A 13,279-nucleotide genomic window follows, 5' to 3' on the forward strand; every position below is an offset into this window, starting at 1 on the left:
ACCAGATAGTAAATATTTTAGTCTATGTGAATCATATAGTCTCTGTCATACCTATTCAACTTTTCCATTATAGTGGGAAAGCAGCCACAGAAGACGCCATAAACGAATGAGCATGGCTATCTATCAATAAAACTTTATTTATAAAATCAGGCAGCTGGCTGAATTTGGCCCAAGAGCAGTGATTTGTTTACCCTTGGTCTAAAACATTATCCTATTATTTTTCAGTTTACTCTTCTATAAAAATATAAACCTGATAAGATCTACTATTTGTGAATGTTAGAAGAATTAAATGAATTATTACAATATTTAGTACTCAAGTACTTAGAACCATGACTCACACATAGAAAGCACTATGGAAATGTTAGTTAATTTTTGTTACTATTAGTTATTATTTGGATTGTATAACCAAATTAATTCATTGTCCTGATAATTAAGTCTCTGCCATGTGTCATTTCTGGGTTCTGTGTTGACCTAACCAATCAAAGCCTTTTTGTCATGGAGTGCACAGAATGGGGTGGGAGTCAGAGATGAAAAAAGAGATATCTAGCTAGCTAGCTAGCTAGCTATTGAGAGAATATATATCTCTCTCATAAATGATATGGTTATATCTATAGAAGGAAAGAGAAAGGATGGCTCAGGAGCACATGCGCATAGTAGAGACAGCCAACCCATGAATGGAAGAGATCAGATGAGGCTTCCAGGAGGAAGTGATAGCTAAACTGAACATGCAAAAGCAGCAGGACTTTGCCTGTCAAAGGGGACAATGAGGGATGAGGGCATAGCTGGAAGGTACAGGAAGAGTGTTTAATCAGAGGAAACAGACTGAGAAGAGTTGAGTGAATGGGAAGTGATGAGGAGGGAGGCTAAAGAGATGGACAAAGCCTCATGAGCCATATTATAGATTTGTGGTGGATCCTAAACTGGAAGCTTGCATGGTTTAAGCAGAGGAATGACATGATCAGATTTTTATTTTAGATAGAATGCTCTGACCACACATGGAGAATGGATTGGAAGGGGCAAGACAAAACCAGTGCTTAAAAAAAAAAAAAAAAAAAAAAGGCAACAAGAAAACACTCAGAGGGGCAGAATCATATGGATAGGAGGTGGAGAGAGTATCAAGAAGATGGGAGGATGGTCAGCCATTTGAAACTTTTCAGAGGGGTTAAGAAAAATAAGGCCTAAAGAGAGGTCATCAGTGGCCTCATAGAAAATGCTTGTAAAACAGTGATAAGGCCCAGCTTAGACTGTAAGGACAGTGGTCACTGGAAATAAATACAGAGGTTAATTTCAAGAAAATTTGAAAGAGAAGCAGAAGTTGAGTCATAGATAAGTAAAACTGGAACTGAATAGAGGAGAAGGAAGCGTAAAGGAAGCAACTCACAAGGAGAGAGAAGGGGGATAGTTGATGGAGATGGTCACTCAAGAAGGCTCCAAGGAACAGGATCCAGAGAAGAGTGCTGGGTCAGCCTTGGCAGAAAGGAAGGCCTAACCCACTGTGCCATGCAAAAAAATGTCTTAGAGTAACAACAAAAATCAGTCTGTTGTGGACAAACGAGAGCCAAGAAAACTACCCTAGATCTTCTAAAATACAGGATGGAATATGATTTCCTAGGAGTGGGAAGTGGTAGCATCCGGCTGAGAACCTAGGGGTGGAGGAATAGGTCTGAGTCAGACACCATGGAGAATGTGATGAGATAAAAAGAAAAAAAATGAAACAAGATTTGAATCAAGTCTTGAGGTCTCAAATCAGAGTTTGAGAGCATAAATACATGGTGGACTCTGACAGCACCATCTGGTGATTTCTCCCTGCAAGCAAAGGTCTCACTTCTCAGCCCAGATCCAGAAAAGACAAAACAGAAAATGTGAGTGACCCAGAGGTGTGAACTGGCTAGGTGGGAGGTGCAGAGAGCTTCTGAGGAGAGGGTGGTAGAGTGCTGGATAGAGTACTGTGGGGAGCATAAATGAACGACCCAGGCCGAGGAGCCTGCCAAGGGAGGCAAGAAGCACAGGGTGGCTACAGGGAATGTCACGGATGCCCAACCTCAGTTATTACAGTCATTAAACTGGTTTTGTTTCATTTCATAACATTCACTAGAATGAATTAATTTCCAAAGCTTATTGGGCTGTCATTTTGTGATATAAGAAAACAAAAGAAACTTACTCATTACGGTGACTAAAGAGAAGGGAGGTAACTTCCAAGTGTTAGTTAATTGAAATGGAATTCCCTATCTGATAACTATTTCACAAAAGTAGCATTTCAAACCCAGCTTGTGGAGCTCTCCATTGAATGAGAAATGGGGCAGAACCATCTGTCAGCACATCTTCTTGAAGCTTCCTTCTAAAGGAGAGCCCTTCAGGCTGGGTGTGCGGCCCTCACACCCAAGGCACACTGCTGACCTCCTTCCCTGATAGCCGCTCTTCCACTTAGTCATACCAGTGCTTCCTGACGTTTAAAATACCTGAATTTTTGGTAGCACATTTGAGGAAATTAAAAGGCAAACACTTTTTTAAAAAAATAAAAGCAAATTTCAGAAAACTTTCTATAATTATCCTGTTATTTTTTCGTTTGCCCATTGACACCATGTAGCTGCTTGAGTGGAAATGTTTACTGGCCCAATAAAGTTCTCCTGTGTCCTCTTGGGAGTAGAGCTCTTCTGGGTTCCAGTAAACCTGGGCTCTTTCTGTGGCCCTGATTTCCTTTCCCATTTCTGCCTTTGCCTATCGCAGCAAGTTGACCCCTGCCCCACACCACCCACCCAAACAGCCTTGCTCCGCCAAGTACCCAGCCCCTCACTGACCTCACCTCAACTGTGTAAAAACAAATTAGTCACACTGATCCAAATGTGTCTGGATGGATTGCCCCCCCACCCATAGAATATGAGTCGAGGGGGAACTTGTTTTCCATCTCTGGAGCAGCCTTATAGAAAGGCTTAAAAATCTTCAGCCTCACAACTTTCACAGAGCCACAGAGCTTTCCTCTGTAGTCGGTGATTGTCTGTATCTGGAAGCCATTTTTAAAAATAGAAAAGGAAATGTCTTTCACTGTTTTAAAATGCACACACTGGCAGGTAGTAGTGATAGCTATTTCAGTACCGCAGACACCACACTGAAAACACTTTCTATACTTTACCTCATTTACTCCTCACAGCAACCTTTACCTACAACAACAGCCAGCATCTAAAAAGGCACTGTTACTATTCTGTTTTTCAGATGGGATGACTGAAGCTTAGAGAACAGTAAAATGACGCCCTAAAGTCACACAGCTACTAACAGAGCCATGATTTGCACCCAGCCAGGCTGAGCTCAGAGACAGCACTCCGAAATGCCTAATTCAGTGGCTATTTCATTTATATTCATTATTAATGATTCAAGTTTTCTGGAACCTAAGACTGCGAGCTTACCTAACCCAGGTTCTCCTTTCCACCTGGCTACACTCATTTCCTTATTTGATACAATGCCTTCTTCCTTATATGGTTCTTTACGAAGTGTAGTCAACAGGCTTTTAATTCATTGCTTCCTGCTTCTTTAGTCCTCTCCCACCTTCAATTCTTTCCCAAGATCTCGGCCACAATACTGTTTCCTCTCTACTGTTTTTTACTCACATCTTCCACAAGGGGGCACATTCTGACCATAAAGCTTTGAGGCTCTCCAGTCAGCTAAAATACAACCAGCGTCACCCTAATGCTTTCATTCTGTTACAAGAAATGCCTTTATTCAAGCTACATTCCTCATTGTTATTTCACGTAGGGGAAACAACAGTAAAAAAGGAAACCATATAATTTTTGTGGACTGTTTGACCATAATTCATTCACTGGATTTCTATGTTAGGTATGGAATCCATTAAGCAGGATATTGAAGCTTATGAATGGAAACCTAGTAATTCCTCTTTAATAAACATGAGTTACTTTTATTTCTTAAACTTTATTAGGCATTTACTCAAAACATTACTCAGAAATGTTTGTTAATAATATGAATGATGATTTTGATTCCGTTTGCGTTATTACTATGTCTAAGGGTCCAAAACACAAAGTCTGGATTATTCATAAAGACTGAGAAAATGGCTGGCATTTGAATGTAAATCTTAGTGCTTGAGCCTAACTCCATCTTGACACTTCTCACCAACCCAGCAGGAGTGGCTGCTACCACAGTGGCCTTTTTGTGTAGCTGAGGAAACCAAGACATGAGGAGATTCGTTCAGGCCTTATAAGAGTCACATATGGGGAATAGGCCCGGTTCTTGTCAGCTCCCTGAGGCTGCACTGGTCACCAAGCAGAACTACCGCAAGAGGAAAATGAAGAATGAAAGAAATATGAAGACAATTCTAACATTAAAGGCAGGCTCACCTTGTCCTCTTTGCCTGCCAGACTTCTAAATGCTGGATTCCTCCCGGTTTAGTTTCAGGCTCTCTTCTCTTCTCCTTCACTCTTCCCCTAAACAATTGCATCCACTTGCAGGACTTTGAATATCTCCCCAGACCTCTCCTCTGACACACTTCCCCTGAGTCATAGCTAACTGCCTGTCTGAAAACTCCATGTGGAGGACTCCTTGCCGTAGTAAACTGAGTAAGTCCAAATTGAAGCAATTGATTTCCTGCCACGTCCCTGAAAAAGCATCACCATCCTCCCAGCATCCTCCTTTCCCAATTTCAGAAAACGGCCCTGATGTCTACCCGGTTACTAAAAGCAGACCCCTGGGAGCCACACTGACATCCACCTGTGCCTCTTCCCACACTCAAATGCATCAGCCAGTCCTCTTGATTCTATGTCTAAAATAGATCTTGTATTTTTACACTTTTTTTTTTTTTTCCATTTTGTGTTCAAGTTTCCGCAGTCTCTGGCCTGGACCACAGCAGAAGCTTCTCCCTGGAGCACTGTTTCCATTCGTGTTCCTCCTTCCACAATCCAGTCTCCACACAGAAGCCAGATTAGTCTTCTTAAAATATAGATTTAACTATTATTTATCCTGCTTAAAACCCTTAACTTCTCCTGACACATGAAATAAAACCTCAGTTCCTTATTATGGCCCACAATGTCCTGTACCCTCTGGTCCCCACCACCTGTCCAGCATTAATCCACTGCTCACTTGGCTCAGCTGCCTTCTGTGGGACCCAGAGCAGGCCATGCTGCCTTGTACCTCAGGGCCTCTGTGCTGGCTGTTCCTTCAGGCCTTCCTTCACCACCCTAGCTAGGTCAGTCCTGGTTATTTTCTAGTATTTTAATTTTTTCCTTTCTGACACTTCTCACAGCCAGTAATTATTTTGTTAATTTAGTTGCTTACTCATTTATTATCTCCCTCCCAAACTATGTAATTCCAAAGCTGGTTCAGTCAATAAAATCACTATTCATAACAGAGATGGATAAAAATTTGAATAGTCCAATTAAATTAAATAGTAGTCAGACTAATTAAATAGTCCAATTTTATTTGCTAATCCCTGTTCTGCCAAGGTAAAAAATGTAATATGAATTGAAGTGGTCCCCTATCCATTTCCATGGGGTTGTGCACAATTTGTAAGGGGATTACATGGGCACCCCATTAAGATGTCCATGTTCTCTGTCCACACAGCACCTGCAATGACAACTATTGTCCTTCCAGGTCTCTGTCAAGTGTTCACAAAGGCCACCAGAGGGACATTCTCTTCCCAATCACAGGCGTCCTCCATCCAATGAATCTCATCACTGTTTCTATCAGGTGCAATCCACATCATTTTGCAGCTCCTGCACCATGCTGGGGTCTGGACGGACTGTGTTGTTGGATGAGGCGTGGTCTGTCTCAATATGACTCTGCAGTCTTTCCTACCTGGAACAGGCACTAAGCCCCTTTTTCAAGACCCATCAACATCTGGACTCCTATTACCCCTCCTCCAACTCTCCTATATTTTCAGTTTAGTTCAGTGAATCATTTCCTAGAAGGAAGAGTGGAGGGGACAGATAGGAGCCTTGCTCTTATCTTTAAGGTTCCTTACTCAAATATTTTATTCTGTATTAAGTCTGTGTGTTCCTCTGAGGGCCTAATTTTTTGAAACACAAAATCAAAGAGAAGCTTTTTTCTCTGCTTACTGTTTTCATATCACTTCCCCAAATCTATGAACCCCAAAAACATAATTAGTTGAATTGGGGGAAAGAACTTAAAAAGGAGATGGGGATATATATATAAATAAGATAAGTTAAGGGTTCAAAATATCTCTCCCTTACACTAGTATTGTGCCTGGTACATTGTTAGTGTGTAATAGGTATTTGTAAATTAAGAATTAATAATAATAAATGAATGAATACATGTTCAGCATTGTCAGAAAACTGCAGTTAGGCAGGAAGTCCAGATTACAAATTAAGAGGGACAAATTCTATTCTTTACCTTCCTGCTGAGTGCTTGATCCTCTACAGTTCACTTAATTATTCTATTTCGAGCCTTCACAATAGACACATATTTATGGTTGATTCTTCATAGATGATGATAGCCATGTTGCTGAGTTCTTTGAACTCCTTACAACAAAATATAAGAATATGACAGTTTATAGCCTTTTTACAGATCAGTTTATTATACTGTCTTCTCTATGAGCAGAATACTTTCAAGGATTTTTCCATTGAATTGTTTTATAAGTTTACGCAAGTCCTTATGTGTTAGGTGAGTCTCTTGAAGGCAGCAGACGGTTGATTGGTGAATTCTTATCCATTCTGAAATTCTGTATCTTTTAAGAGGAGCATTTAAGCCACTTACATTTAGTGTTAATATTGAGATGTGAGGTACCATTCCATTCATCATGCTATTTGTTGCCTGTATACCTTGGATTTTGCTTTTTTGTTTTTAGTTTTTAAATTGTATTTTTGTTTTATAGGTCCTGTGAGATTTATGCTTTAAAGAGGTTCTGTTTGATGTGTTTCCAGGATTTGTGTCAAGATTTAGAGCTCCTTTTAGCAGTTCTTGTAGTGTTGGCTTGGCAGTGGTGAATTCTCTCAGCATTTGTTTGTCTGAATAAGACTGTATCTTTCCTTTGCATATGAAGCTTAGTTTTGCTGGATACAAAATTCTTGACTGATAATTATTTTGCTTGAGGAGACTGAAGATAGGGCCCCAATCCCTTCTAGCTTGTATGGTTTCTGCTGAGAAATCTGCTGTTAATCTGATTTTCCTTTACAGTTTACCTGGTGCTTTTGTCTCACAGCTCTTAAGATTATTTCCTTCATCTTAACTTTAGATAACCTGATGACAACGTGTCTAGGCAATGATCTTTCTGCAGCGAATTTCCCAGGTGTTCTTTGTGCTTCTTGTGTTGGATATCTAGGTCTCTAGCAAGGGCAGGGAAGTTTTCCTTGATTATTCCCCCAAATATGTTTTCCAAACTTTCAGATTTCTCTTCTTCCTCAGGAACACCAGTTATTCTTAGGTTTGATCATTTAACATAATCCCAGACTTGTTGGAGGTTTTGTTCATATTTTCTTATTCTTTTTTCTTTGTCTTGTTGGACTGGGTTAATTCCAACACTTTGTCTTCGAGCTCTGAATTTCTTTCTTCTACTTGTTAAATTCTATTGCTGAGACTTTCCAGAGCATTTTGCATTTATATAAATGTGTCCATTGTTTCCTGAAGTTTTGATTGTTTTTTATGTATGTTATCTATTTCGTTGATTATTTCTCCCTTCACTTCTTGTATTGTTTTTTGGATTTCCTTACTTTGGGCTTCACCTTTCTCTGGTGCCTACCTGATTAGCTTAATAGCTAACCTCCTGAATTCTTTTTCAGGTAAATCAGGGATTTCTTCTTGGTTTGGGTCCATTGCTGGCGAGCTAGAATGATTTTTTTGGAGGTGTTAAAGAACTTTGTTTTGTCTTGTTACCAGAGTTGGTTTTCTGGTTCCTTCTCATTTGGGTAGGCTCTGTCATTTGGACACCCAAAAAGTGTCCAAATACTGTTTAGGACTTTGAGTACAAAGGACACCACTGACTGCTGGTAGAGTGCAATGGTGCTATCACCTTTAGAAAAATTTGATCACCTTTACAAAAATTTGTAAAATTGAGGTGATATATACCCATGGCCCAGTATTTCTACTTTGTATTAAGATCCCTGAAGAAACACACATATATATATGAACCAGAAAATGCATAAGAATGTTCATAGCATCATTTCTTTAAACACTTCCTGTCAACCATCCCAAAAAGAAAACAAAAATAAAAAACATAAACAGAAGACTAGGTAAATAAATTGTAGAATATTCACTCAATAAAATAGTATACAGCAGGGAAAATTAATGAACCAGAGCTATAACTTTCAATGTGGATGAATCTCACAAATGCAATTAAGCAAAAACAAGCATATAAAGAGTGCAAATATTTGCAGACTATAGTTGTTCACAGACATTCTCGACTTTCCACTTTGTAATCAAATACCAATATTATTTGGAAAATTGCTTCCCATAATAAAAGGGATCTTGCAGCTTGGTGTGGTGATGTGATTTAGTTCTAGAAAATGAGCTGCAAGTGGAAGTGATGATTATGATTTTCAGGAACTTCATAAAGGGGTTTTGCTGAGCTGCTAATGACCCTTTCTTTTGCCCTTCTACATTTTTCCCTTCTTCTAGCTCACAATGTGGACATAATGATTGAAATTCTAGCAGCCTACTTTACATTAGAAGATTACTTTAAAAATGGAAACTGTGAGCTAGGATGATATAGAAAATAGGTACCTGGATTCCTAAATGCCACCATAAAAGCTCTGATTGGCCTACCTCCAGATTTCTCTAATGTGATAGAGGAATAAACTTGTATTTTGTTTAGATTACTGTCCTTTTGTTGTTTTCTGTTGTATCTATTTGTTTCTATTTACGTCTGATACAGATGTGCATAAAATACAGAGGTAAATAACATCTAAAAACATGTAAAGCAACTAGCATGTGGCAAAGGCATGGGAAAGCACACAACGGCAAACTACAAATTTAGGACAGTGGTTACTTGTGGGCTAGAATATAGCGGGAGAAGATGGGAGATGTATATCAACTTCAATCGCATTTTGTTTTGTTTTATTCTTTATGCCTTTTTGTGTATCTTAAATACTAGCACAATATTGTTTAAGATGTTTAAACAGAAAAGGCCTCTGGAGTTCTTGGAGTATAAAGCATATGGAATTATCATTATGAACTCTGCATTCTATCTGCCCTTCTCAAAACTCCTTGGCCTCTGATGATCTGAGTCGAATAAACTGCTGATTCTCTTGGCTTTTTAATTTTATTTTCTGTTTTAGATAGAGTCTCACTCTGTCGCTCAGGCTTGGGTTCAGTGGTGCAATCTCGGCTCACTGCAACCTCCACCTCCAGGGTTTAAGTGATTCTCGTGCCTCAGCCACCTGAGTAGCTGGGATTACAGGCACCCAGTAATATTTGTATTTTTGGTAGAGAGGGAGTTTTGCCATGTTGGCCAGGCTGATCTTGAACTGGCCTCAAGTGATCTGCCTGCCTCAGCCCCCCAAAGTGCTGGGATAACAAGGGTGAGCCACTACGCCCAGCCTTGACTCTTCCTTGAAGGCCAAAACAGTCACTCTGCTTACTCCCTCTCCTCTAGCCTACTCTTGCCCCTCAAAGATATTCAGAACTTGCAGAGAAGGCTTTCTTCAGCCAAAAGTCTTTCCAGTTTTATAACACATTCATACTTCTTTTCCAAATGTCACCTCAGTCTGTGTTTCTAGAAAGGAAGGAGTAGAAGGAAAAGGCAGAGGGCCTCTATCATCTCTGTGCCTAGAGATGGAGTTTGGTTCTACTTCACATTAAGCTTTCCTTTGTTCATATGGCATTATTCCAAAGGGCTGGCAAAGCAGTTTTGTTATGTGGCTGGTGCTTGGTGCTTGGCACATTGGGCTGCCATCTCCCCACCATGCTAAGAAGATGTCAAACATGAGGGGTGTTGAGGAGCATGCCAAGAACAGAATAGCTTCTACAATGACAGTAAACAATTTCCCCTCTGGAATGTTTCACAAATGGGCTGATGGGATTAGACAGCATGCCTTTCTTAGAAGACTTTATAGACACAATCACTTATATAAAGATGAAAGTGGTGTTTGGGGGAAAATGCCAAGTTGCAAATCTGAGGTGGAGAAGACATTCCATTAACCTTGTATCTACGAGGCTGTCTATTAATTTCAAATGATAAAGGGATGTCAGATAAAGCCAATTAGCATAAAACACTCCTACTCAGCTTTGCAGACCTTCGACAAATAGCAGCAAGGATGAAGGACATTTGGGGATGGAGCTTTTCCAAGGGAATATTAAAAGTGATTATGTCTTCACTTTCTTTCATCTTGTGTTTTCTATGTGCTAAGTCCCAAGGAAACTACTAAGTGATTTCTTCAATCCATTCTTCTTCTTTTCTTTCCTTTATGATTTAATGCCCTGGATCTTTGCAGAAAAGAGACAAATGGTGGCATATTCTTCTCAGGAAGAAAACACATGATTACACCTGATGTCCAGAATGACTGGAAGTTCCTCTACCTGCTGGGGAGCTGCCAATTTGAAATTCTTGGTGCAATTGTAGTGATGAGATTTTTACCTGGGATTATTTCAGCACTTAAGAGTGAGGATTGAGGCATGGGTGAACACATACAAATTTGGTTTGTGTGGCGGTGACTCTGTATTCCAAATATATCTGCAGGTATACTATTGCAGGTACATTTTTGAGCATTCACCTTATGCTTGTCTCCAGGTAGATCAACATGGGAGACACAGGAGGCATCTAAGGTATGAAACTTTTTACTGCTGTAAAGAACCTGGGAGCAAGGACCATGCCTTTCTCATCTTTGTTTCCCCAGTGCCTGATATGTAGTGGGTGCTCAGTTATAATTTTTGAGTGAATAGAGCCATAGACATCAAACAACTAAAAACATAAATGCTAATATTATATATAATAACTACCAAAATGTGATATTGACCGTAAGAGCTATAGAAACTAAATAATTTAGAGAGACAATAATAATTACTATAGCTAGAATTTAATGAATGTGTTTTATATACCATGTGCTTTTCTTAGTGGTTTACATTCTTTAACACATCACAAGAGGTAAATATTTGAATGACTTAAGGCAATGCTTCCTTCTCTAACAAATTCCAAAATGTCCAATGTCCAATGGCTTCAACACAACGCAAGGTTTTTAATTAATCAATTTATTTTTTGTTGCTTCATGATCGGTATGAGTATTCCTGCAGGCAGGTAGGTTTTCCCCAAATGGAGATCCAGAGGGCCCAGGATCCTTCCATACCTTCTTGCGCTCTCATTTCTAATGTGTAGCTTCCTGGTATGTTCTGGGCACTGACATCAAGCTAGCAAATGAGGGAAGAACAGGTGGAGAAGGTGTGCCGACTTCCAAACCACATTAACAGAAAGCAACATACATCACTGCTGCTAACATTTTCATTGAAATAACCACATAGCCCCACATACATGCCAAAGGAGGCAGGAAATGTAGTTCCTTGTCAGGCAACCACTTCACAGAATAATTCTACACTGTGGATGGGGAACAAAAATCATTTGTCCTTGAGTATTTTTTTCATTTCCGTTTTGAGGTTGAAGACATTGATGTATAGAGAAGTCAAGCAACTTGCCTGAAATCAGAGTGGTGGAGTGTATTGTATTCCTTGGAAACATTCTCTGCCTTTCAAATCACTGCATATTCTTGGGTGTTTACTTTGTCAATAATTACGGATGCCTATTGCTAAATCAGGCACTACTAGATGTAACAGGAAGATAATATGGAGATCAAATTAAACTGAAAAATAAAAGTTCATAAGGACTGTCCCATCCATGCAGCCTCTCCTCCCCAGTCTTTGCCGGGAAATGTGTGGTTAGTTTTGATTGTCACACACACTGTGGTACTACTCTAATTTAGTGATCAAAGCCAGGGTTGCTAAATGCCCTATAATGCCTAAGACAGTGTGATTCTGTGAAGAATTGTTCCATCCAAAAATCCAGTGGTGTCCCTATGTGGCACTAGACTAAGGCTGTCCCTTCTGAAATGTCCTTAAATGTCAGTGTGGAGAAAAGTTTGCTGAGAACAAACTAATAGAGTGGTTTAGTTGGAGTGTAGACTCTGGGGTTGGACCCTGACACTTATAAGCTAGATTAGGGGAAGTTAGATTATGAAAACTGTTTAACTGAGAGAATGACTGAAGCGGATCAGGGAGCAGAAGGAAGAGAAAGCCTACTTGGAAAAGATTTAGTTCTGTGTGGATACAGGCCAGGGTTACCGTAAGGAATAAGAGTGAGCCTCATTAAGCAGAGAGAGGCATAGGGAGTGAAGTTCAGACCCTGTCCCCTGGATGTTTCCAGTCTTGAATGGAAGCACGTGTAGCACCGCTGGAGGGAAAGGAAGAAGGCAACTGGGGCTTAAGAAGGATGAACAAAACACTATTGTGTTCTGAGGGTAAGAAGCCTCTTTCAGTTTTTTTTCATTCCTGTTCTTTTTTGTGTTCTCTCTCCATGAAGTGCTAGTTTGACCTCCCACTGAAGTGAGGCTCAGTGTCAAGACTCTGATGATGATTATTGCATCATCCGTGGAGCACTTACTGTGTGCCAGACACGTGTGGTTCTAAGAGCTTTTGCTATGTTCTGTACTTACAAAAGGGTGTCTCATTTAACCCAGCCTCTGGAGCTGTGTCTGGCACATGGTGGGAGGTGATTTATTAATTGGAAATAAAAGCATGAAGGCATGCACGAGTGCGTCCTCACAATAATCTGCCCATTTGGTAGGCATTCTTTCTAGGTTAATAAAGATGAAGAAACTGAAACTGCTAAAGGTTCAGTAACTTGGCTCAAGTTAAATGGCATGATCCTAATTTCGATCTCAAAGACCGCAGCATGCTGAGCTGTGGGTGGAAAGTGTGAATAGGAAACTATTAGTTTCCTATGGCTGCTGAAAGAAATTACTACTTGGTGGCTTAAAACATTCTCCCACAGTCCTGCAGGCCAGAAGACTCAAACGAGTTTTACTGGGCTGAAATCAAGATATTGAAGTGCCACACTCCTCCCCACAGCGCTGTTACCTCCTAGCCTCTTCCAGCTTCTGGTGGCTGCTGGCATCCCTTGGCTTGTGGCCACATCACTTCAGTCTCTGCTTCCTGCTCACATTGCCTTCTCCTCTTATATGTGGAAGCATGGAAGGGCCCTCTGCCTTTCTTTCTAAGGATGCTTGTGATTGCATTGGGTCCTACTGCTAACGCCAGAAAATCTCCTATCCCCAAATCTTTAATCATATCTGCAAAGTCTTTTTCTTTTTTCCTTCCCTAGAATATAAGGTAACTCTTCACA

The 13,279-nt window shown here is 40.2% G+C and overlaps 1 protein-coding gene across 5 annotated transcripts in view; it reads right to left on the minus strand.

The window, feature by feature from the left end:
• Nucleotides 1-5,325, minus strand: part of VEPH1 (ventricular zone expressed PH domain containing 1) — a 274,555-nt gene extending 269,230 nt beyond the window's left edge. For 3 of the 5 annotated variants that reach the window (XM_063602997.1, XM_063602998.1, XM_063602999.1), the window contains exon 1: nt 4,344-5,325. The gene's annotated coding sequence lies outside the window, so the exon portion shown is untranslated. The remainder of the gene's footprint in view (nt 1-4,343) is intronic. The other 2 variants (XM_063603000.1, XM_063603001.1) reach the window with 1 other exon arrangement.
• Between the last annotated feature and the right edge of the window lie 7,954 nt (nt 5,326-13,279).

Source organism: Pan paniscus, chromosome 2 (genome assembly GCF_029289425.2).
Source record: "Pan paniscus chromosome 2, NHGRI_mPanPan1-v2.0_pri, whole genome shotgun sequence".
NCBI lineage: Eukaryota > Metazoa > Chordata > Mammalia > Primates > Hominidae > Pan > Pan paniscus.